Genomic DNA, 26,007 nt, shown 5'->3' with positions numbered 1-26,007 from the left:
TTCTAACAAGCTCCATAAAACGTTCTAACAAGCTAATAAAACTTAAACAGTAACGTGCCTAATGTTTAAGTTTATATTCATGAAAAAGGTTGCCATTTTTGAAAAGTAAGTTAAACGGATTTAATGAAATAGCGTCATTAGGAAATATCTAGGAAAGTTATGTAAACTGTAATAAAAGGTAGAAAAGAGACAAATGTTCTTTTAATTTTGTTGAACGGGGATTTTCGATAAAGGACGAGCGTTATTCAAATATTTAGATAAGCAACAACGTTTTGGAAAATCTTAAACATGTCAACAATAAAGAAATATATTTGGTTGTTTTCTGAGTTCTACGAAAATTTCTAGAAAACGTATTTATTTTTCTTTATTTCATTTTACATTAAATGAATTTGAGAGAAAAAAAAAAAGAAAGAATAAGCTTTGCAATCACTTCTGAGCCTCTTTCACTTTCAGATATATAGTGGATTTCCAGTCAATGTTCTGTGTTAAAATTTTACTTTCTCGCTTTAGGTTATAAATAAAAAATGCTTAAACTTAATTATGCTGTTGATGGTCTAGATACTTCTTTTCTAAGAGGGTCCAGCTAAGCCTTGACTAGATTTTCTTTGTTTTCTCTAATTTCAGCGATGCTGAAATCCTGTTGGTCCTTGCAATGCGGATGGCTGAACATTTGGGCACTTTTGACAAACCTGCTTCATCATATTTAAATAATGGCCACGTAATGAAAGCGCTAACAAAATGGCATATTTTTAATTAAAAAAAAATTACGTTTTGACATTTTCAGGATATTAACATCAGGAAGCGATTAGTATAAAGTAGAACTTGTTGAAAACATTTTCAAATAATTTGCTCCGATAATATTCTTGAAAGTTTATAAACATACTTGTTTGCAAAATGATTTAAACCAGCCGAGAAGTTGCTAGTTATGAAATATTTTTTGTTTTTAAATATAAATATATTTAAACCTATCTAAATGATTTTTTAAATTACTATTATAAAAAGATTTGCATATGAAGAATTATTTTACGCATTTTTTTTGGTTCAAAGACTGTTTAGATGAACAAATAATGTTCATCTGAACAGTCTTTGAACTAAAAATTGGATTTGCTATACTTTCAATATTGTGTGGTGTTAATCTATGCATATAAAAATCAAAATCAAAGCGAAATATTAAGAGTTTTCTTTTTTCAATACGCTTTAAAACAAAGAATTTTGAATTTTGATGAATCTTGGTACAAGTATGAAAAAGATATTACAATTGTAGCTTCTAAAGCAAACGTGGCTTGTACTTCGCCTACTAGTTCGATAGGGCCCTGCTTGCAAATACTAAAATGTTTAGGAACTGCATGAGCATAAAATTAAAAAAAAAAAAAGTAACTTATTGTTAAAACAATCGCATTATTGTATCAAAATAACCACAAAATTATTTTGGTTTGTCGATGCACCAAGCCCCGTATTGGCATTTTTAAAAGGCATACTTCATAATGAAATGGATGACGTTTCTCCCAGATCATCATGAAAAATATAAAATAAAATTTGTATAAGTGAATTACTTGCACGCTGAAAATGCTACTTCGGACTCAAAACTTGTTGGCCGAATGGATAATGAAAAACCTAGAGGTTTGAAAATGATCTTTTTATTTTGGAGAGTCAATGTGTTAAACGATTACAAAATACATGAGTACCAAAGCTGCTCCACAAACAGAATATATCACAAAAAAGAGGTCTGTGGAGAGCACGCATCAATAAACTAACCATTAAGAATAATAACAAAAATCAGGTTAGAAGTGCCACATTTAACAAAAACCCACTTACGATAATTAAATACTAAATGTTATTTTTAACATGTTCCTTTAACATCTCATGACTAAAAAATGAGACAAAATTTAAATCAATTTATGTATGGTATTCATAATCACGCAATTGAATTAAATTAGTATATTTATAGGGAATTTAATACTCTAATAAAATTATATTATAGTTTTAAAATATTAATCAAAATGGCTCAGTATAAAACAAGTTTGCAAGAAGGCCTAAGAAAACTCATTTGCCATTGTAGAGATTCGCATCTGGAAAAGCCAAAAATCTTCACAGTAAAACACTTTCTAGATGAAGGAGCATAGTAAGCGACCATATATGGTGTTCTAGAACGTGTAGACCAGGGGTTCTCAACCTTTTTTAGTCCAGCACTCCCTTAAAGATTTAACAGAAAACAGTGACCCCCCTAGCAAATATTGAATATATTTTCCCAAAAAACATTAAAAGTACTTCAATTTAAGAAAATAATAATTTATTTTATTTATACATTAGGTTAGTGTGATGGTTGTTGTTGCTTTTTAGCACACAGTTTTTCTATTCTTGGTTTTGTCTTTGATTGTGCTAGCCTCATATCATAATCAATGTTCAATACACTTGTTTATTTTATATTTAACTTAAGCATTGTGGAAAATCCACATTCACACCTTTAAGTTGATGCAAATGGCAATAGCACTGGCATTACCATTTCAGATAACATTCGGTAACTGGCACTATTTTTAGACCAGAATGCAACTAAGTTCTCCTTTTCGATCATCAATCTTGCAGATGCATCTTCCTGCAACTGCATTAACTGTGTCTGTGCAGCATATTTTTTATCTGGAATGCATGTCACGGGAGCATTTAATGGATCTTTGACCAATATATCTATTTCATTTCACAGCTCTGGAAAATGGTTAACGAATTCAGATGCCAACTGCTTCAAATGTTCAGTAATCATTCCTTGAATTTCTGAAGATAGCATCACATCACCATTGTCCAATATATCTGAACATTTTGAAAACATGGCAACATATATTAACTTTACCTTTCAGTGCCGATTTGCCAATTTTCTGATGAAAGCTTAAACTGTGTCTCTAAAATCAATGATATTGGTTTCTCTGCCCTGCAGTTGCAAATAAGGATGATTCAGTTCAGAAAATATGTCAGTTAAATATCTAAGTTTCGATCAAAATAATAAACACTCATGACATTCAACACCAGACCAATCAGTAAAGAAACAAATTCATGTGATGTGTACGCTTCTTATTACGGATTGATCAGGTTTCACAATAATCTTAAGTTCAACACTTTATTTTTTGATAAACTATAACGCATATTTAAAAGTTATATCAAATGCAAAAAGTAAATGACCCCCTTATGGATAAAATGGAATACTTCCATGACCCTCCCAGAAACGCTATATGACCCCCTTGGGGGTCACGACCCCCAGATTGAGAACCCCTGGTGTAGACAATAATTTAGGATATCAACGAAAAAATGAAGCGGTCCAAAGGCGAAAAAAATATACAAAAAGTACATAGACCAATTGAAAAAGGTATTTGATCATCATCACGGTGTTTCACAGCGTCAAGTAGCTCAAGATTCGATTGTGACCAATGGTATAAATCTAAAATTCCTAAAAACAAGACAAATGTTAGATATTACAAGAAGAAAAAGATTCCACATCGAAGCGAAAGCCAACTAGCTCTAATCAAACCTTTTTGTTGGCATATATATTGCAATTTTAGAAATTTTGATTTTGTCTTGGATGACGGATCATATTTCACATATGCGAATACAACATTGACTGGCAACGATGGGTTCTATTCTAGCGACGTGTTACCTACAACTAGCGACGTCAAACTCAAAAGAAAGAATAAGTACGTGGAAAAGCTGCTAGTCTCTTTGATTATATCGCCCAAAGGGACTTCAAAAACAATGTTTTTTGAATGTAGCCAGGCAATCAACAAATAAGCATACATCAGATGTATTCGTAAGTAGTTAATACTCTTTGTTGATGAACATTATAAAAAAATAACAGTACACTTAACCACAAAAATAAGAGCTACACTTAACCACAAAATTAACGCACCACTTATACATTTCGATTTATTTTATTTGTCGTTAACACTATCATATTTTGACAAACTGATTAAGAATGGAGCACATAAACACAGTTATTTCGGTGATAATAAAATTGGCTTTGAGAATGGTGAAAAGAAAAGACTAAAAGCAAAAACAAATGGTTGGTTTAAAAAAAAGTAACAGTTTCTTAATGCGAAAACGATTACTAACTTGAATAACTGTAAAAAAAGTTTATTTTTTTAATAATGCATTTTGAAAACTTCGTCAGCTTATACCGTAATAAAGAATTTTTGAGAATCACGCATCTATTTTGTCGAATAAGAGCTATAGGGTTTCATCAAATTTGTTGTTGTTGTAAGGATTTAACTTTCTCAGTTTAAAATGTAAAAATTCCTATCATTTTTTGAAATAGTAACTATACGTCTTTTTTGTTACTTATGTTTTGTAATTAAAATGATGATATTATTTATATAAACTTTTGTTTTTATTGTCAATTGTTAATTAAAACTTTTATTATCAAATTCTTATAAAATAAAAAAAAAACATAGCACCCTTAAAAATCGACCAATAACCAATTAATTCTAGTCCTCTAAGGGTACTTTTTATATTATAAATCAATTTATTAGTTACAAGCAATTGTTTTTTTTTCTTTTTTTTTTTTAGATTTTAGCCAGTTATTTTGGATTTGGACACACTGCGTGACGGGACTGTGTGCTTGATTTTAAATTCCTATATCTTAAAATGAAGCGAGCTGCGCTATTTCTATCCCTTTATCAACTTCTAAAAGTTTATATCTTTTTTAAAATCACTCATGCGTGCATACTTTTGTTCTATTTTAATGTCTTACTACACTCTCAAGCTTTTTTTTTTAAAAGCAAAAAAGTAATATTATTTTTAGACCGCTTCAATATTGCTTTAACCGAATGAGTTATACGGTGTAATAGTGTAATAGTGAGTTTAGAACGCATCTACAAAGTGAAAATAGCGGTTTTTTTTTTTTTTTGTTTTATATTTGAGTATGTACCAGGCTTAAAAAGTGTCTTGAAATTTCAAAAGCTCTTGTAATTCAAATATGATTTCAGGTCAAGTTTTCTTCTAGCATACCGTTAAAATTACACTACAGTTTAGAAATCTGATTTATATTTCAAGTCCGATTCGGAAAATATTTCTCAAGTCTGATTTGAATTTAGACTTGAAATCCGATAAAAATTTTTACGGGTTTTCAAGAAAGACGAGTTAAATTTCGCTTAATGCATGAAGCTCAAGTTACACTTCAGTTTTGAAGTTCATTCTTGCATTCCACATTTACTTTACGACTGTTTTAAACAAACAGATACAACACCTAAAAGCGTAAATGTACATTAAAATCTTCTTCGTAGAGGTTAACTTTTTTCATTTTGAATAATTGATTTGCCGCGTCAGGAGATATTTTATCGTTTAGAAGTTGTTTAGAAGAAGAAATCATGGGTTTAAACCTATTTCATTTTGCTACATTTGTTTTATATGGATCATCAGGTAATTTTTATTTTGCTCATCATCTGCACAAAAGTTGATTCAGAATTAAAATAATAATGAATATTGAAAATACCTAATGTCAACTCCATTTTATTTTACACTTCAAAATCCCTTATCAAATAACTTTTCAAACAGCTTTCAAATTAGGAATTTTCTGTAGTTATTTAGTCCTATCAAAATATTTAATTACACACATTTATTTTCTGTTTTTTTGAGATTTAGTTTGCATTATTCTTAAGCTTTGTAATTTTTTACTGAATACTATAAGGAGATAGAGCCGACTACTTTAAATAAAGCAGTACAATTCCTCAGAGCGTAAAATGTTATTTAAAATCTTCTTTGTTGAGGTTTACTGTTGAGCAATCAAAGTTAACACAAAATTAAGTCCTCCAAATTAATTTTAGCTACACAGTCACAGTCACATTCCAAGACAACTTTTTTCTCTTTTTTTTAAATAAAATCCACTTTGTAACCGCCAAGTTAAAATTTGATGCATAAAAAAAAAGTTAATAATAATATGGTAGTATTAGATAATTCATAAACTATCACATTAATGCATAAATTTAAAATACGTTGAGCATATGCAAAAGAAGCAGATGTGTCTATTGAAAAACTTAGAGAATGGAGCAGCAGATATAGACGCTGAAGTACGAGGAGTGAGTATGGCTCTGTAATGGAAACTGACAAAAAATGACTTTTTTTACGGATTTCGTGATGGTGTTCCAGTGGGTTTCTGATACCTTCAATCGAAATAAAGATTGAGTTCAAAAGTAATGCGTGAAATGTTAATTCGAAGAAGACTTAATGTGCTGCAACAATTAATAGAAGGATACAATATTAATACTGAAGTAAAACTCGTTCCTTGGGAAGATAACTTAGCTGACGAGCTAACAAGAGTTCGCAGCAGATGGCTGCGAACTCTTGTTAATATACATCAATGAGCTAGACAATTAGGGGTGGATTGAGCGTTAAACGTTGTTTTCAGAGCAATTCCTTCTGCCACCGAAAACTACGTTCGGAACAAGATCAAATATTGCGAACCATGTCAGTCGATAGATCTAGCGCCTTTGCGATGGGTGAAAGGAAAATGGAGTGTTAAAGAACACTGGGAGAGATTGGCCTTTGGTATCACACTCTGTGTTACCGTAAAGTTTCTGAGCCTAATTGATTGCGGAGCTTTAGAATATGCATTGTGGCGACAACTATCAAACTCATACGGAAGTGTTGGAGTAGTTCAAATACTCCGTTTGATCAATTGTGAATCGTATGAAATAATGACGGGTAACGAGCTGACGTTGTCCGTCAATATTTCACGCAGAGCTCCTCGAGATATAGAGATACGAAATTTTCTTGGTAATTGGGAAGTGCTCATTAGATTTCGAGCCGTGTATCATCCTGAAGGAAATGGAATTTTGGAAAGAAAACACCTTAAAATAAAAAGAATAGCAAAATGTTCAAAATTGTCAATATCAGAAGTGGTATATTGGTATAATATTTCCGCTAAGAAAAATGGTGCAAGCCTGATAGACGAAATATCCAGCTGTTCTATTACTGTTAAAGAGTTGAGCAAGGAGAACCTTCCGTTAAAAAATGACACGAACGAAAGATTTAAAAGTTGCGACAATCTTTTGGTGAAACCACCAAACGCGAAGTGCCATATCAAGTGACAGCTAGATATAATAACACGAGGTATTTCGAACAATACCGTAGAAGTGAACAGCATTTCGCGTCATTTAAAACATATTAGAAAGGATACTTAGTTGCTAAGTATTATCCCTGACGTTGGAATAGGAAAGAGTGCTAGCCATTGTCAAGATAACGCGAAAAACCAAGAACAGCAAATTTAAGAAATTTAAGTCTAGAAGCGAGTGATAAAAGTATTGAAGCATAAAATAGAACCCAACAAATCGACTTTCGCCTTTGCGACGGAGTGTTCGGGCTTGGCGCATGCCTTCAAAGTACCTCGATTGCTGTTTGCATGGTCCGTGAGGATCAAGGAGTAGGCTAATACTGTTGAGAAAATGGGTAGAACGTTTAATAATGTTACAAAATTAGCAATTTCGATTATTGTTAAAAAAATAGTAACTGTGATTATGTGTTAATTTTAAAAACGTGTCGGATTTTCTGAGGTTTTTTGAAGAATGTTGTCTGGTAGCAGTATTAAAAGTTTGTATTTTCTACTTTTGACAGTTCAGGAGGAGAAAGTTTGTAAATAACGGTTTTTGAGAGAATATTGTTGTCATCTCATTGATGAGTTGCAAGAAAACTACACTAAGTTAAGCCTAATATCAAAATCTCAAAATTGTCTAACTTTTATTAGAAAATATCCATTTACTTGAAAATTTCTATTTACTTATTTTCTTTAGTTCTTTTCGAAATCTCTTTGCTCTTTTTATCAAAACTCTCATTTTTAAAGTCCCACAATAATTCTCCTAAAAATCATCCTATTGATTGTCCAAGTTATCCTCCCGAGAACCCTGCTTGATTTTCTCAACTGTTCTTTTTCTGTGTGTCCGTAGATGTTTCATAAATCAGGTGCTGTTCTAGTATAGACAATGGATTTTGTCTTTAAGTTCGTTTAATGTTTTTGTCTAGACATCTTTAGTCATGGTTCTCTAAAACAGGTTTTACCAGTTATCTTTTGATTAACGTTTGCCTATGGTCTCGACTTGTTTGTAAAAGTCATAAAAAAGTTACAGAGTTGTCGTTTGCCATACTCATAGAAAAAGTGTCATTTTATCGCTGTGCGTTACAAATTGAGTTTCTGGTCGTTTTTGCAAAAACACTAGGTAAACACTACGTAAACGTGTGTTTACGTGGTGTTTCGATAATAACTGACTGAACTGCCATTTTGTGTATTTAGTTATTTTCTGCGACAATTGTTATAAAAAAGTTACAAATTCGTCCGGCTTGCTGTTCCGATGCGACATAAAAATTATTGATTTGCAAGTAAAAGTTGAAATTAGTATTGAACCATGTGAAAACAAATTAATCGAAATTCGTTTAATAATACCAAAGACTGGTTTTGATCAGAAAATAAAAATCAATAGTTTAGATGATGTTCAAATACCTGGATTAGCAATAGGTCAAGCAGCTGGTCTATATGTGCACGTGAGCTTCTATAAACAGAACGATAACCAAATGAAATTTAAGGTAGTATTTTTCAAAGTGTCCAAAAATTTGTAAACAGTGTCTCTTTTTATTATTTGATAATAATAATAATTGGGCATAAACTAACATAAATTTGTTATAATTAGCAACTTTGTTATTATATGTCAATTATTCCAAAAATCATTAGCAAAGAAAGAAATAACAAACAAAAATGGCCAATAAATTCGTTTTTTAAACTTCTAGGCCTTTTTTTTTTTTTGTAAATATTTCAAATTAAAACTTTTTTACTTTTAATCTATTTATCTCACTTACCACTCCAAATTTTAATCATGATAACTTTCACCAATCAGGTTTTATATACAGTGTCTCAAAAAATTATCCGACCAAACAAGTTTTTCCCAAAAAAAGAAATGTTTACGCTCTAAATTATACTAAAAACAATGAATAGCGATACTTACTTTATCTGTCATTTTAATTCTATTGGGAATAGTATGCTATTTAGCGTTCATATTTTTTGATTCATGCTTCAGTTGGTTTATTATTTGTCCTAAGAGAGACTTAGTATTGAATAGGCTTGTAAAAAAATTATCCGACCAAGCGATATTTAGGTAAGTTTAATTAATTTTATGTGAAATTTGTTGAAATATTTTAGCAAATTTTTATACAATTAATGAAATTGCATAACAAAAAACTGTTTTTTTGTAGTAAAAAAAATTATGTATAAAAAGAAGGTTTCATGTTTTTTTAAGTAAAATGGTGGGAGGTAAACGTCACTGGACTGTTTCTCAGAGAAATTTAGCTGTTGATCTAGTCAATCAGGGTAAAACCTATCGTCAGGTGCAGCAAGAGACTGGAATTCCTCATAATACAGTATCCAACATAATAAAGAAGTATAATTTGATTGGAACAACAGCCACAAAAGAAGGGCAGGGTCGCAAAAAAAAGACTTCTAAAAGTTTTGATAGAAACTTAATTATACAAGTCAGGAAAAATCGCTTCGTTTCTGCTCGAAAACTGGCTGAGCAAGCTGAAGAGAATTATGGAATCAAATTATCCCATCAGACAATCAGAAATCGTATCCGAGACCAGGGATTTCAAGGACGACTTGTGCGTAATAAACCATATTTGAGTAAGAAACACATGAAAAGAAGATTGGAGTTTGCTAAGAAGTTCAAAAACATGCAGTTAAGTTTCTGGAAAAAGATCCTGTGGAGCGACGAATCGAAATTCAACTTAAAGTCATCTGATGGAGCCCAAAAAGTTTGGAGAAAAGCCGGAGAAGCCTACAAATTAAGCTGCGTGAGAGAAACTGTCAAGTATGGGGGCGGTAACATGATGGTATGAGGTTCAATGGCTAGGATCTGATTTTACATTTCAGCAAGATAACGATCCCAAGCATAGTGCCACTAAACCAAGGAGTGGTTTGCTGAAAATAATGTTGAGGTCTTGGAATGCCCGCACAATCACCGGACCTTAATCTCATTGAACATTTGTGGGAAATTTTAGACGGAAAAATTGGAGATCGGTCATTTTCCAAAAAAGATAACCTCAAAGTAGCAATTGAAGAAGCCTGGGAAAAGATTCAACCAGAAGAAACAAAATCTTTAGTTGAATCAATACCTAGACGTCTAGAAGCTGTAATCCAAGCAAAGGGAGCCCACTAAGTATTAAAATAATTGTTTTGTTATATAATACTTTGTTATAAAACAAATAATGTGTTTGGTCGAATATTTTTTTGACAATAAAAAAACGACCTAAGTTCCTTTATTTTAAGACTGAAAACCTTGTGATTCATATTTTACATTAAAATAAATAAAATCTATTTAAAACATATTCTTTTATTTTCATTAATCTTGAGTTTACCAAAAAAGTCTAAATTTATGAAAATACAGCACTTTCTTTAGGAAAAATATTTTAAAAAATGTTTGGTCGGATAATTTTTTGAGACACTGTATTATAACTTCCACCAATCATATTTGAATGAAATTTCTACCATTTGATGTTTAACAGGTAATAACAATTTACATGGACCAAATTTTACAAAGAGAGCATTTTTAAAATATTTGAAATAGCTTTTAAGCTATTTTGTAAAGTTGTAGGCTATAAATATTTTTAAGATGTGAAAAAAATATAAATATTATTTGAAAACATCTGAATCAAGTTGATTTATTTGCTTAGCTCTTGTTATTCCTTTGTAAAAATGATGATGACTTCTGAAAAATTAAAACTTCGACAAGTTTATATGATGGGTTTTTTTTTTTTTTTACTAAGTTTTACGCGGCTTGTTTTTTTCGAACTCAGCAACTATTGTAAAACGTTTTAAATAGTGCTTATCTTATCACTTTGATAAATTAAAATAAAAAAAAATAAACATTAGTGAGTTGCTTTTTTGAAGTTATTTTTATCTATAAATGACCATGTTAAAAAATTTTACTTTTAGCTCTCGCTATCCGTAAAAGTTCTGGTCAAAATAGCGACAGTAACTTTGATTGATGAATCGATCCCCTGCAGTGGTATGTGTGATAAATTTTGTTCGTTTTGGGTTTTTTTAGATGTTAGTTTTTCTTAATAACGTAGTTCTACAGTTAAAATGCTGTGACGATCGTGTATGCTACAAATTGAGTGCTTCAAAGTTTCTAATTGCATTCATAGAAGCTTGTGCGACGAAACTGAAAAGTGTATAAACGTCTACTTTAAAATATTCAAATTCTGTTTGCCAGGAATAAACTTTGGATTTTTGTTTTATGAGTTTATCTTGTGGCGCAACAAATAAATTTCCCTTTTTCTTCAAATTTTTTAAAATGTTATATCCATTGCATTCAAATAGAGTCATGCTAATATAATGTGACTTGGCATTTGAAACAAATGGCGAGTCATATTAGTTTTCGAAAGACTGTGAAATTTATAAGGAAGGGTCCTTAAGAAGATTGAGAGCATCTCCGGAACGAATGAGTTTGATGTTGAATAAGCCACAAACTTGCGCCGCTGTAGAAAGTCTTAACTCTTTATGTCTTTTTTTGGAGGGAAGATAGATCCCTGATCCTCTCCCTACTACTGGTCTCCCTAGAGACTTTTTAGTGTTTGACCATATGAGTTTGAAAAGTCGGAGACTTAAATCTTAAAAATTAATTTTTTTTTTGGAAGTAATTAAGGATGGGATTATTTAACAAATTCTTAAGTACCTGAAATTGCTAAAATTGGATTCAGAATGGGAATCCATCTTTAGCAGTTTCAGGTACTAAAGTAATCTTTTTCATAGCTAAGAGTCGGTTTTCTTTTCTTTGTCTATGAAAAAAATACTTACATACATGAAAAAAAAAGTACTTATTACACATTTTCAGTTACCTGCAGATACAATATTTAAGTAAGAACGTAATAAATCTGGTGTATTTATAAATGTAATGCGGTCTCAGCATTTAAATGGAAGTGCATGGCCATGTTTTTCATACATAAAATACATATATAAAATGAAAAAAACAACTTGTCGCAGATTTTCTGTTGAAGTTTGAAAACTGCGATAAATGTTGATACGCGGTAAGTTTGGAAACAACCCTTATCTTTTTTTTTTTTTTTTTTTTTTTTTTTTTATTTTATTTCTTATTTTATGTTTTCATAGAATTATGGAGTTCTGCCGCAAAATCCCAAATCGATTTGCACTACAGTTGCATCATTGCTTCGATGGTTATCGCTGCTTTACAAATGTTTTGAAACTTAAGACATGAAATCAATTAAAGTAGTCATTTAGGCTTTATACTCTAGTTTTCTAAACAAGCTTTTCTTTTATGAAGCAAAATCTAAAAACTCATTGAAAAAGCTCTTTATTTGTATTGTATGATTTTTAGTTTTCACGTGAGGTCGTGGGCGATTTGCTCAATTGTTAAATAAAAAGTAAGAAAAAGATTGAAATATAGAAGTTGTTTAAACTAAATTTGTGTTTGTTAGTTTGTATTTGCATTACAGCTTAACTTCTGTTTTGTATTTCAATTCAAACCTGAAAATAAAATTTTATTTCCTTTTAGGTTGGCTTACAAATTGACTACCCAGCCTCTAACCTCCTTGTAACAAATAGTAATAGTTTTTCCAAATCCTTACCCCTTTCCTAAAAGTACTTTACAAATTCTCAAAAACCTAACCTTAAAAAATTTCCCTTTAAAACGTATGACACATTTGCAACTTTATTTAAATTAAGCTGTATTAAATTTTAACAACACGAGGCACTAAATGGTATTTTATTCATTACATATGTTTGATTAGCACAAACAATAAAAAGAACCTTTTGAAAACGAGGACAACCATTTACACTCAGAATGACAACTGGATTAATAAATGAACCTCTTTAATTAAGATCGAGCAATTTAATAAAATTACTTTCAATTTTCACTTGAAGTTAAAAGAAAAAATGTCCTATTCAAAAAAGTTCTAAAACATTTTTTAGAAAACGTTTTATAATTATATAAATTTTTAGAAATATCTAAAAGTTTTATAAATATATAAAATTGCCTCAAATATATTCTAATATAAATTCAAATTCACTTCTTTAGTTTTTCTTTGACACATTTAAAAGAAAAAGAAAAAGCAAAACACCAAAAATAAATATTACTTTGAATTTAGGACTACAATTAGCTTCTTGACTAAATGAAGAAAAATTCAAAGAACTATTTTTAAACTTTTTTTGGTAAAATTACTAATGCAAAAAAATTTATTTTGACAGAAAATCCATCAACTCCATATATAAACTGAAATACCTTAAAGACTGATGCTGCAACTATAAATTTTTAATCTTGTTAACACAACTCTGGTTGTAAAAATTACAATTTTTTATTACAGCGTCATTCAAAATCAAACAAATATCAATTGTGTAAATGTTATCCTTAATTATGTACTGAGTTCTTGGAATGATGCCCATAATTGTCATTGATGCAGTGTCGTTAATGACGTTGTCAATGTCCGTAGACAGTTTAGCTTTAGCTTATATACCTATCAACAACTGGCTCTTATTGAGCCCAATGTTCTCAAGCTTTTAGAGTTTTCAAATTTTTTTAAAATTTGAAATGAGATCGTTTATTATTTGGCAGGATTATTTGATTCATATAGTGGAAAGAAGGCAAGAGCAGGACAAATACTGGATTTGTCCCACTACATTTTTGCTGCAGGAAGTAACCTGCAGCAAAAATGTTGTATTTACACGAGAAACAGGCAGGGCTTTTCTTTTTCATTAGACTTTTTTTTCATTGTCAACTTTTAAATTATTAAACAGTAAATTATTAAACTGTTACTTGCTGTTTCGCTGAAACTGATCATGACTGGCCCATGATAAATCCTTAGACCAAAACGATTTTTCGCTCGCGTTAGCAGCTGCAAGTATTACAGAGATCCAACCTTTACTGGGCCTGCCCTTGCTGACTGGATTCAATGTTAATATCTTTTTAAAATCGTACACCAGAAAAAAAAAATTAGGAAGTGTAAAACTTCACACGGAATATTGAGTTTTTTAATTTTGTTTGTTTTAATAAGTTGTTATAAATGCTTTATTTAGAAAAAAATTTAATAAATCATAAAATATTCAAAATGGCCATTAAAGCTAATTGAATCGCATAATATATCTTGAACGAACATTATGAACAGAGGCAAGATTTAAATCATAAATCAAATTTTAAAAATAAAAAATAATCAATACAAAATCAGTAAATAGAAAGGGAAGATCATAGAAAAGATGTTCTAATTTTTCAGATCAAATTGACATAGTTTGAGTCGGTAATTTGTAAAAGTATAACATTCTAAGGTAGTAAATTTCCTCTCTCTCCCATCTTATTTTCTTGTGCACCATTTACTTGTGTTAAGCAGCATAAAATTTGATTTGAAATCATAGATGCTAACGAAATATTATTAAGAAATGTAAATGGGGGGAAGAGTAAGCATGCTAACTCCTCACACTTATGCGTTAAAATGAATACAGCTAAATTAATCAATTGTTAATAATTAATTAAAACGCAAAAAGTTTTTTAAAGGCAGACATTTGCTCAGTCTTTTGGAAATGTATTTGTTTTGCTTGGTTAGGGTAGGGTGTTTGGGTATTTATGATTGATTTTTTAGGTTGCGCTCATTGCTGTAAGCATGGTTTGATTATGATTCGGGTATGGTTCGTGTATAATTACAGCAACTTTCGACACTTCGACTTGAGGCCTATGTAAAGCTTGTTAACAAAATCTCAGTACAGTTAATAACAATGCAATAACTACTCATTCAAAGCGTAAATAAAATGTTAGTATATCCTAAAAAATAAACTTAAGTATATTCTTTTAATATTTTCAAATTCATATAATATGCATTCAAAAGTCACTTAAAATTATTTACTTACCAATTTTAGGCCAAAGCTCATGGCCAAAGTGTCTACCCATGTTAGAATGTTCTTGTTTTAAAAATTTCTCTTTCCTTGAAAATATCTGTTAACTTCTTTTTCTTTAGCTTTTCACTCAAAATCTCTTTCTCTTTTTCTCAAAACTCTCTTTTTGGGATTGGAGGACTTTTAAGTGAAATTTTCTCCGAAAATATCTTCAAAAAATCCTTCAATCACTTTTTCCACATTCATGTCAATAGGATTGGTCACTGCACCCAAAAGTAACTTAAAGCATATAAAGCTCCTAAGTGAAGTAACAGTAATCTTAGCCATTGTAACTATAATAACTTTTTTTTTGTTATGTAATCATATCACTTTATTACTTAGTAATTTACTGAGGATTTCTTTGTTTGTTACTTTTTCTTTAAATCTAACGGAAGCCAGTAAAATGTTTTATTGCAATATAGAAAATGTTTTACAAAACGTTTTTTAACAACTAAAATAAAACAGAACAAAAAGAATTTACATGTTTTTGAATAATGTCATTATTTTTACATTTTAAAGTTTTATTCCGCAAAACAGAAAAATGACCTTAATTTTGTAATAATTTTAATTAATCCAACTGTTTGATATTACGAACAGCAATGCATCAGAATAAGTATCAATATCTCAAAATATTTTGTTTAAATGTAACAAAATACAAGTTCGTTGAAAACGGTTATTGGCCAATAAAAAGCCTTGAGCTATGTAAGATAAATAAAATACAAAAAGAGCATTAAAATAATATAATTATATAAAAAAACGTAGTTTCAAAAAATTCGAATAATTTATCGTTAAACGCACATTTAAAAAGAAGTAATAAATTGGTAAAATAATATAACGCATCCACATACTAACATATATATATATATATATATATATATATATATATATATATATATATATATATATATATATATATATATATATATATATATATATATATATATATATATATATATATATATATATATATATATATATATATATATATATATATATATATATATATATATATATACAGTTGTGGACAAAATAATACTAGTGTGATTAAAATTAAGGAATTAATATTATTATCTTTCAACAGTTACTGAAAATGAAATTGTAATACTGGATTATTAATTAAATAGGTGTGAGATGATAAACTAATTAGTAGAAAATTTTAAATTTTTGCTTTTATTTATAATATTTATATAAGTATAAAAAACAGGTTGGACATAATAATAGTAGTATTAATTTATTTAATGTTATATTGCAAATAATTTATTTTATTAACAAAAAAATGATGTAAATTTAATTAAACAATGGTAAAAAACAAAAATTTAATCGCATGCCCCCGGTTTTTTATCACAGCTTTGCATCTATTTGGCATTGAGTTAATCAAATTTTGACAACGTTCTAAAGGAATGTTGTTCCAAGCATTCTGGACAACTTGCCATAACTCCTGCTGATTTTTTGGTTTTTGACAATAAACTGCCTCTTTTACATCTGTCCAAAGGTTTTCAATCGGATTGAGATCCGGTGACTGTGCAGGCCAATCCATAACTGCAACCCTATTCTCGATGAAGCAACTTTTTACCCTGCGACTGGTATGCTTTGGGTCGTTGTCCTGCATATAAACCCATCTTAGGGGCATATCTTCTTCTGCAAAGGGCAACATGGTATTTTGTAATATTTAAAGGTATATGTCTTGGTCCAAAACATCATCAATCTTATAGATTGGCCCTACGCCATGATAAGAAAAACAACCCCAAATATTTATTTATGCGTCCACTTGACCCAAATAAAACAATTTTGCTTTCATCAGACCACAAAATATTACAATCTGTCTTCATGTTCAGTCGTTTTTTGTTTTCGACCCCTTGTTTCGCCTACATTTTTCCATTTTAGAGCATTTCTAATCATCATAGGAGAACAACTTAATGTCTCTTGAATAAATTTGTATGTTTTCCCTTCTTGTTTTAATTTAATAATTAGTTGTCTCTTTTCTGCACTACAATGCTTTGCACGACCCATAATTTCTATTTATAAAATTAATTTATACAATTATTTTATATACTTCATTAAATTAACACTAAAATTAATCTTACTTTTAATTAGTCTTATTAAAACCAAATAAACAAAAAGCTAATATAAATAAATTGATGGGAAACAACAGAAATGCTATTTTAACCTACAAATCTAGATATGTTCGTATATAAAATTTGGGACTTCCCTAAAGTAATTTGAACACTGTTACCAACATTTTTTACTCCCATTTCATTATTCAGTGTTTGTATTACTGTTATGCCTAAATTTATTAATTCATATTTAAATTTACATAAAAATATTATCACAAATCATTGTTTTACTAGCCACTACTATTATTTTGTCCACAACTGTAAGTATATATATATATATATATATATATATATATATATATATATCTTTTATAAACAGTATTGGACAAAACATTTGCAACCAACATCGAACAATGCTAAAAAGTGTTCCTAATTTTACATGTCTTAAAAACGAAACGAACTATACTACTGCAGCAAACAGTTCAGGAGTCCGAAGTCATAGCATGCCATGACATGAGCAATCAGCTGACAGGTGACAGCACACAGGCAGAATTTCGTTGACAAGTGCCATTTTGCAGCGGACAAAACAAGTGCAACTTTTTTGGTTTGTTTCATTTTCTTAAGTCTGGTCCGTGTCAATGTCACGGAAGTTTTTTAATAATTAAAGGAGGTATCCAGAAGTTTCCAGAAGTTTCCAGAAGCATGTAGAAGCTTCCAGAAGTTTCCAGAAGTATTTTTCGCCACGAAATATTGATAGCGAAATCAATATTTCGTGGCGAAAAAAACTTCTGGAAACTTCTGGAAGCTTCTACATGCTTCTGGACAAAACAAGTTGCACTTGTTTTGTCCAGAAGCATGTAGAAGCAACTTGTTTTGAAATTTCTGGAAGCTTCTACATGATTCTGGACAAAACAATTGCAACTCGACAAAATGTTGACAGCTTGGTCAACATTTTGTTGAGTTGCACTTGTTTTGTCCAGAAGGAAATCAACTTTTTTTTAATACTTTTGATTAATTTATTAAGTTTTGTGTACAAATAATGAACTTTGTGATGAATAAAACTTGAAGAACTTTGTCTCTAAACAGTTACATAGTTATTTCTCTAAATTGAAAAAATGCAGCACTTTTATATAAAGAAACTAAATTAGCATTATTTGTTGCAATTGTTTTGTCCAAAACTGTATATATATATATATATATATATATATATATATATATATATATATATATTAGGGGTATTCAAAAAAAGTAAATTTTTAAATCTAAAAAACCATACCCCTTAAATTTGGGGCAAATGTATAAAAAGTGAGCCTCACAAAGTTTGAGCGCTATCAGATCACTTTTGACCTCCCCTCAAGCTAATAATTTTGGGGGAAAAATGACCGAAAAGTGGTCATTTTCGGGTTTCTTGAGGGAGGGGCTATTTTTTTTTTTTAAATTTTTTGTTTTCCTGCTATATGTATATAGGCCCTGTGTGTATATATATAAATACACCCAAGACATGCTGGAGGGGGCAAGCAACTTCACTTTGCCAGAAAGAATGAACAGTGGTTGGTTGTGACCTCAGCTATATCGTTTATCTATATTGAAAAAACTACTATTTACCTATTTTGAAAAATCAAAATGAGCAAGAATAAATGAAAAGATAAATTTCTATTCAAGTTTTATAACAGAAAAACATTTGAAAATCTAATAATAATCAAGTTTAAATCTTTATCTTTTTCCGCATCACACCAAGCCCATCATTAAACTTAGTCTTTGAAATTGTACCGAATTTTTGTTCTGGTGATCGGAATACAGATCGAACTTTGTCCACAGTGAGCAATCTGTTGTGCTTTTCAGTTTCATCAGAATATCTATGAATATACTGCCCCATCGTACCTATTGACCGTTCTGAATGGTTATTTACAAAAATCAAAGTTCCAGCATATTTTTGAAAACATTTTAAGCATGACTGAGTATGCCAATAGTTTGGTGGAAGTGAAAGCCAGTCTTGAACTCGTTGCTTATCAAACCCAATCATGTCAAAAATCTGGTAAGAAAAGACATCAACCAAGGCAGACAAGGATGGTGGTTTTTTCCCAATCTTTGTATTCATTTTATAAATTTCCTTGATATCTTGGTTTACTTTATTCTCAGGTTTATAATAGTCAGAGCTAGGCATATCAAATGACAGAATTGCTGATGCAATTTTTGTCTTCTCATCTGATGCTAACTCGTCATCTAGCAAAGCTAGAGGTATCATTGTTGAATCCAAATACCAGCAATGTTTATACTGAGACTCTAATACAGCATTGACAGCTAATGGGTTTGCACATACCTTTTTGTACAGATGCATTTGATGTATGGCTGTAATGTCAAGAAAAGGAGCTTTGATGACATCCTCAGATTGTAGATACCATTTTGCATAAAAGCAAACAATAAGTTCTGTAATAAGCTTAATTTCAATTGTCAGTTTATCATTTTCCTGAACAAATGTAAGTTGATTGGATCAAAGCTGAAGCTTTAGATAAAATTGCTTTTCCTAAAAATCTTGCATGATGATTAGCACCAGTTTTTCTTACTTTATATGTTATAGGGGATAAGTAAGTGACAACTAATTCTCCAAGCTCACTTCTATCATCTCTTATAATACCTGGTTTACCAACGTATGCTTTGTAAAATCTTAATGACTTCATAGCTGCCTTCTTTAAAAGACTGCTTTTAACCTTATTCCAATTAAACCGTAACAGCAGAACTGAATTATAGTTAAAATTAGGTTCTTCAAAAATATTTTTTAGCTTTTTGAAAAGAGGATTATCAGATCCATTAGTTTCTTCATTGGTCACTAATTTCCAAAAGTGAAGCATTCTTAATTCAGTCACATGATGCCTACATGCTATTTGGAGGAGATATTTATCCAGTTCTTTAGATATTCTGGAAACTGATCTTTTATTCGTGCCAGTGTTGGATGATGTTGTATCAAAGCATATTCCTATTGTTTTTGACGTAAGTTGATACTCCTTAATTAAGTCCATTACACCTAAGAACTGATCTTCCCCAGTGGATGACGCAAGTGGAGGTACTCCAAGTAGGTAAGTCTCTCCGTTAATGTAAACTAAAACAGCCATTCTATCCCTCTTTAATATTTTTCCTTTGTTTAGCTCAAACAAGGTCTTGACATCAAAATGAATTATACATGGATATGGAGATGAATCTATGGCTGCTTTAACATCTTCTTTTGAAATGGTTACCATGTTCTCATTTTCTTTTTTCATTTTTTCTATATGCGGTAGACTGACTGCTTTTAATTTGTTTAAAATCAACACCTGATTGATATAGAATTGCATTTGTTACCTTCTGTAAAACATTTGGTGATATATCACAGGCTGTAGCAGTAAGCAAAACATTACCAGCAAAAATATCTTTTGGAATTTTTGCAATTACTGAGTCTGGGTTTTCAGAGACTTCTATGTAATACCAATCACCTGGATCGAAATCAGACTCAATTGAAGAATAATCGCTTAGAATTGTGTTTATAAGTTCAACGTTGGGTACATCATCTCTCAAACTCTTAGGCTGTGTACGATTTTTCTTCCTGATGCTTTCTTTTGCCTAATTTACATAAAAATTGTAGTTTTAGTTTTTAATTTTAGAATTAGTGGAAAAGAGAATTAATGGAAGTTGAACCAGAGATAAAGAAGTTAATTAAAAGCAATGAATACCGTTTTTCTATACTTAATATCCTCTGAACCAATAACAAACCTTCTTTCACCTTCCTGATCTTCAAGAAATTTTAGATCTTAAATCTTGTCTTTTAGTGATCTTTTTTTATCTTTACTGATCATGTTTTTGAGATTAGAACTTCCCGCCCAAAAAATTTTTTTTATTTCTATCTCAAAATCGTTTTGTTTAGCCAAATCACCACTAGTTCCCCTTTTTGCATTTTTTTTTCAAGTTGGAATGGGACTTATGCAAATTAACAAGTTTTTTAACTAAACTTAAATCAGTTAACACATCAAATCCAGCTTTAATCCAGGGTCTCTTGATTTTAGACAAAATACATTCACAACAATCTGAACATCTAGAAAATTTTTTTTTAGGGGGACAAGCAATAATATTCGATATTGGTGCAGATCGACATTGTTGGTTATATATTAAATGTTGAAGAATATCCAAGCCTAAATAGATAAATTATCCAAGCCTAAATAGATAAATAGAAAAATTTAGGCATTCTTTAATAAATATTTTAGCGACTGATGACTCATTATAAATCCAGTATTAAAAAAATTGTTTCTACTTGATATAGCTGGTTTTGCCTCTTTTATAATAAAAAGTTCCTTTTTCATCGACCTAAGCTGTGTTTCACTCATTTTTAATGTTTATTGTATGTACTAATCTGTATTTATTAGAAAAATTTAAAGTTAAAAACTATCAAAATTTGCACAAAAGTATAAGTATATAATCATTATTAATTATTAATTATTATTAATTATTAATTGATTATTATATATGATTATTAGGCGCAACAGAAAATACATTTAAAAAATACCAATTTTCATGATTTTCAATACCACCAAACTTAGATTTTTGAGCGGTACGAAAAAAACCATATATTTTTAAACAAAAATATAGCCCTATATATATGTAGCAGCAAAAAAAAATTGCCCCTCCCTCAAGACTCCCAAAAATAACCACATTTCGGTCATTTTTTCCCTAAATTATTAGTTTGAGGGGGGGTCAAAAGTGATCCAATAGCGCTCAAACTTTTTGAGACTCATTTTTTATACATTTGCCCCAAATTTAGGGGGTATGGTTTTTTAGATTCGAAAGTTTACTTTTTTTGAATACCCCTAATATATATATATATATATATATATATATATATATATATATATATATATATATATATATATATATATATATATATATATATATATATATATATATATATATATATATATATATATATATATATATATATATATATATATGTATGTATAATCTTTTTCGTTAGTTGAAAAATTTCCACGTGATGTCTCTTCGACGCTTGTAGATTTGTTAACATACGATAGAAAAAGTTTGATGGATTTCTTTTGTTTGATGACAAAACAATCTATCAAGAAGAAGAAAAGTTTAACTCAACGCGAAAACAAACTTTTCAAATGTTTACTCAAAGGCGTGAGGAAAATCCTTCAAAATAAAATGATGGATGAAAAGTTAAATAACCTATTAACAATATCATCTATTGATGCTTCTTCTTCATCGCTACTTTTATCAACATTCGAGCTCATGTTTTTCGCGTCATAAGTACACGCCTTTTCCACTTGACTGTTTACATCGGCCATGTCAAACAGTTCGTCTGATGGCATATTTTCATTAAACTTGATATTGCTTTTAAAAAAGTTTTTTTAATAAATAAAATCCTCATCGATATCTGATGCGCCATCTCATAAGTTTAGTGATTGTTTAACCCACAATTTTAATCTATGATTTAAAACAAGATTTAAATTTTGGCAAACGCATGCCCATCGCCTTTTTAACACCTTCAGCGTTGTTTGTTGTTATTGATATAATATTTGTAACAATTTCAAGTTTAATAATCTCTTTTTAGACGAATGCTGTAAGTCTATTACTTAATTAATGGTATTTAATCTTTCTTGTTGCTTTTATATATGTATATATATATACAGTGGCGGGCAAAATAATAGGAGGGAACTAAAAAATTAACAAATACGAGAATATCTTTGAAACAAATAAAATAAAAATTTCAATTTTTATTAGAACTTTTATTTTATACATAAATAAACAGAAATTAATAAAAATTAAGTTATTAAATGTATATAATATACTTTAATTTAAAAAAAATAAATTCCACACCGAGCAAAATAATAGGTGTAAAATAAAAAATGAAGATGGAAGTCAATAGGGTTGCAAATTATTAATATTTTGTTGCATACCCTTTATTTTTTAATACTTCCTTGCATCTTGACGGCATTGAATCCACTAGTTTTCTTCAAACTTCTACAGTAATGCTGTACCAAGCCTCCTGGAGCATCATCCACATTTCATTTCTAATTTTTGAATTTTGTCCAGAAATTTTAAGTTTTAACTTCCTCCAAAAATTTTCAATAGGATTTAGATCCGGTGACTGAGGTGGCCATTCTAAAACTTTTACATTATTGGTCGTAAACCACTCTTTCGCAGCTTTGGATGTATGTTTTGGGTCGCAGTTCTGTTGGAAATGCCAAACCATCGGCATAATTTCTTCGGCAAATGGCAACATGACATTATTTAGTATGTCTACGTATGTATATTGGGTCATAATATCTTTGATCCAAAAAAGTGGCCCCACACCGTACCAGGAAAAGCAACCCCACACCATTATATTTCCTCCGCCGTGTTTCACTGTTTTCGCAGTGAAGCGAGGTGAAAGTTCTTGCTTTGATGGTCTTCTTACATACTGTTTTCCATCAGAATTAAATAAATTAATCTTAGTTTCATCACTCCACAAAATATTACGCCATTTTTTGGTCATATCTGGTCCCCGCCAACCAATATGATTTTTTGCAAAAATTTTTCTTTTCATTATGTTCTTTCTACCAGGTAATGGTACTTTCCTCGGAGTTCGAGCTGGCAACTTACTTTCTAAAAGCCTTCTCCTAACTGTCCAAACACTAATATTTTCATTAATTTCATTTAAAATTTTTGTTGCTGGCTTGAATGAGTCTTTTTTTGAAATAATTGTAATGTGATCATCCGTACGCTGACACGTTTTGCATGGTCTTCCTCTATTCTCACGTGATTTTTCTGGTTTTAAGGCATTTGTAACTTTATTTTGAGAACATCCCATCGTAACTTAAATTTCCTTGTAAGTTTTTCCTTGTTTTCTTAAGTTTCTAATAAGTTTTCTTTCTATCGCTGTACAATGTTTTCCTCGTCCCATTTTATATCTAATTCTAATTCAATACAAATATGATATGTTATTATTTAATATAAGTTGCATAAATATTGACCTTACCTTTATATCAACAACAAACAAAAATAATAAAATGTTTTTAATCCTACAGCAAACAGGTTAAAATAAACACACACCTATTATTTTGCTCCACCAAATTTGTAGGCTAAATATATAAATAGGGTATTCCCCTCATAAATTTGTAAGAAATTGGAAATATACTGCTCTCTGTTATAATAAAATAAGCATAGTTTGTGTAGCAATCAGTTCCTAGATGTCACTTTATAAAATATACTGTAAAATGTCAATTTAAGTGAAATTTATTATTTACACCTATTATTTTGCTCGCCACTGTATATATATATATATATATATATATATATATATATATATATATATATATATATATATATATATATATATATATATATATATATATATATATACATAAACAGTCTTCAATTTTAAAATTATAATTCTGTTACGGAGAGTTTCTGATTTGATACTTTTCATAGTTTTTACTGATTTGATACTTTTCATAATTTTTAACTCTGAAATTTGTAAACATGAAGAAGAGGTATTTTATGAGGATTTTTGAGAGATAATTTTAGTTCTGCAATAGAACCAAGTTGTACGGGAAATTGGGTTTGGGAACTGATAGGATTAATAATTTTCGGATAACAATAATTTAAATTCAAAATTTAAATTATTGGTACCCGAAAATTATTAATCCTCTCGGTTATGAAAAATTTCAACAACCGGAATATATTGGCTTTATCGTGTAATATCCGTTGGGGTAATCGGAATCTAATAAAGTTATTTTTAGCTTTTATCGGTGTCCGAACCTCTTCATGTCTAGTCTCGTTCGGTTCCTGTCGGGACCCCGACATTCTCCAATGCTGACATAGGCACAAATTTTCGAAATTAATAAAAGAAGAAAAAAAAAAAAATTTGTCGAATGAAGTAAAACTTATTTTAAAAAATTTTCTGTTAAATAAAGTTTATACGTTACTTAAAATGCGATTTTTTAAAAAGCGATAAACTTAAATAATGTAAATACTATTCTACTTTATCATTTTAATCATTATTTATTTATTTTAATCTTTATTTAGAATATTTCTTGAAAGCTATTTTCTTTTTTTAAAAAAATGAAACTAAACGTTTAGAATGAAGTTTACCATAAGAATTCTAAAAGCGACCGATAAATATGTGATATAGAGTTTAGCATTTCGGCATACTTATTTTTGCTAACTTTCTGTCCGTATAGAAACTCAGCTATGTAAGTCTGAAAAAGTGGTCAACTGGTCCCGTGTAAACGACGCAACTTCCTCTTCGCTCGCATCCACGTGTTCTTAATATGTTTGGTGAACACAGATGGGTCAAAGGGGTTGACAAACTTTCTTTAGAGAACAATGAAATCATGTATAAAAATACCATTCGAAATTTGTAGAATATTGCATAAGTTGTCCAACCATCAGAGAATACTCAACTTCCGGGTAAAATCCATTGTTGTATTAAAGGCAGCAGTGTTTCTTTCTCTCTTTCAGACTAATAGTTAGACTAAGTTTTTTTAGTTAGACTAAAAAGTTAGTGGCTAATATTAGTTAGACTAAATAGTTAGTCGACTAAATTTAGTTTCATTAAAAAGTTAGTTGACTAAATTTAGTAAGACTAATAAGTTAGTCGACTAAGTTAAGTTAGACTGAAAATAACCTTAACTCAAACCCCTATTAAAAATTCCTTGATATTAATAATTTATGTTAACTCATTTATAGGTTTGTGTATTTCTGGGATTTGATTGTAATGCTCTGACTGAAAATCATACCAATATTTAATACTAATATAACCTTCAATAAAACGTGATAAGCTGAGCTTGTGAACTGTAAATCTGAGGGGTTTTTTTTAGCATCGAAAGTGAGGAATAAAATTTTAAACTGTTTCGACTTTACAAGTGGTTTATAAATTTTGGAATATCGACAAAGGATAATGAAGAAAAAAAGCATAACGAAGACCAAATCAGCATGAGGACGACATAGTTACCCAGTAAAAAAAAAACAAGAGCAAATCTGATTTAAACATAGCCCATTACAATTTAAACACAGTAATTACGATTATATATATGCTTG

The 26,007-nt window shown here is 29.9% G+C and overlaps 2 pseudogenes; both read right to left on the bottom strand.

The window, feature by feature from the left end:
- LOC149880442 (uncharacterized) overlaps positions 1-26,007 on the bottom strand; it is a 71,992-nt pseudogene that overhangs the window by 5,873 nt on the left and 40,112 nt on the right.
- On the bottom strand, positions 18,650-21,296 carry LOC149880446 (uncharacterized; annotated as a pseudogene).

The sequence above is a fragment of the Hydra viridissima genome, unplaced genomic scaffold (genome assembly GCF_058129835.1).
Source record: "Hydra viridissima isolate aposymbiotic clone 2 unplaced genomic scaffold, HvirCarnegie_v1 scaffold_13, whole genome shotgun sequence".
Classification (NCBI taxonomy): Eukaryota; Metazoa; Cnidaria; class Hydrozoa; order Anthoathecata; family Hydridae; genus Hydra; species Hydra viridissima.
The sequence above is the reverse complement of the archived record's forward strand: the minus strand, read 5'-3'. Positions and strand labels throughout refer to the sequence as shown.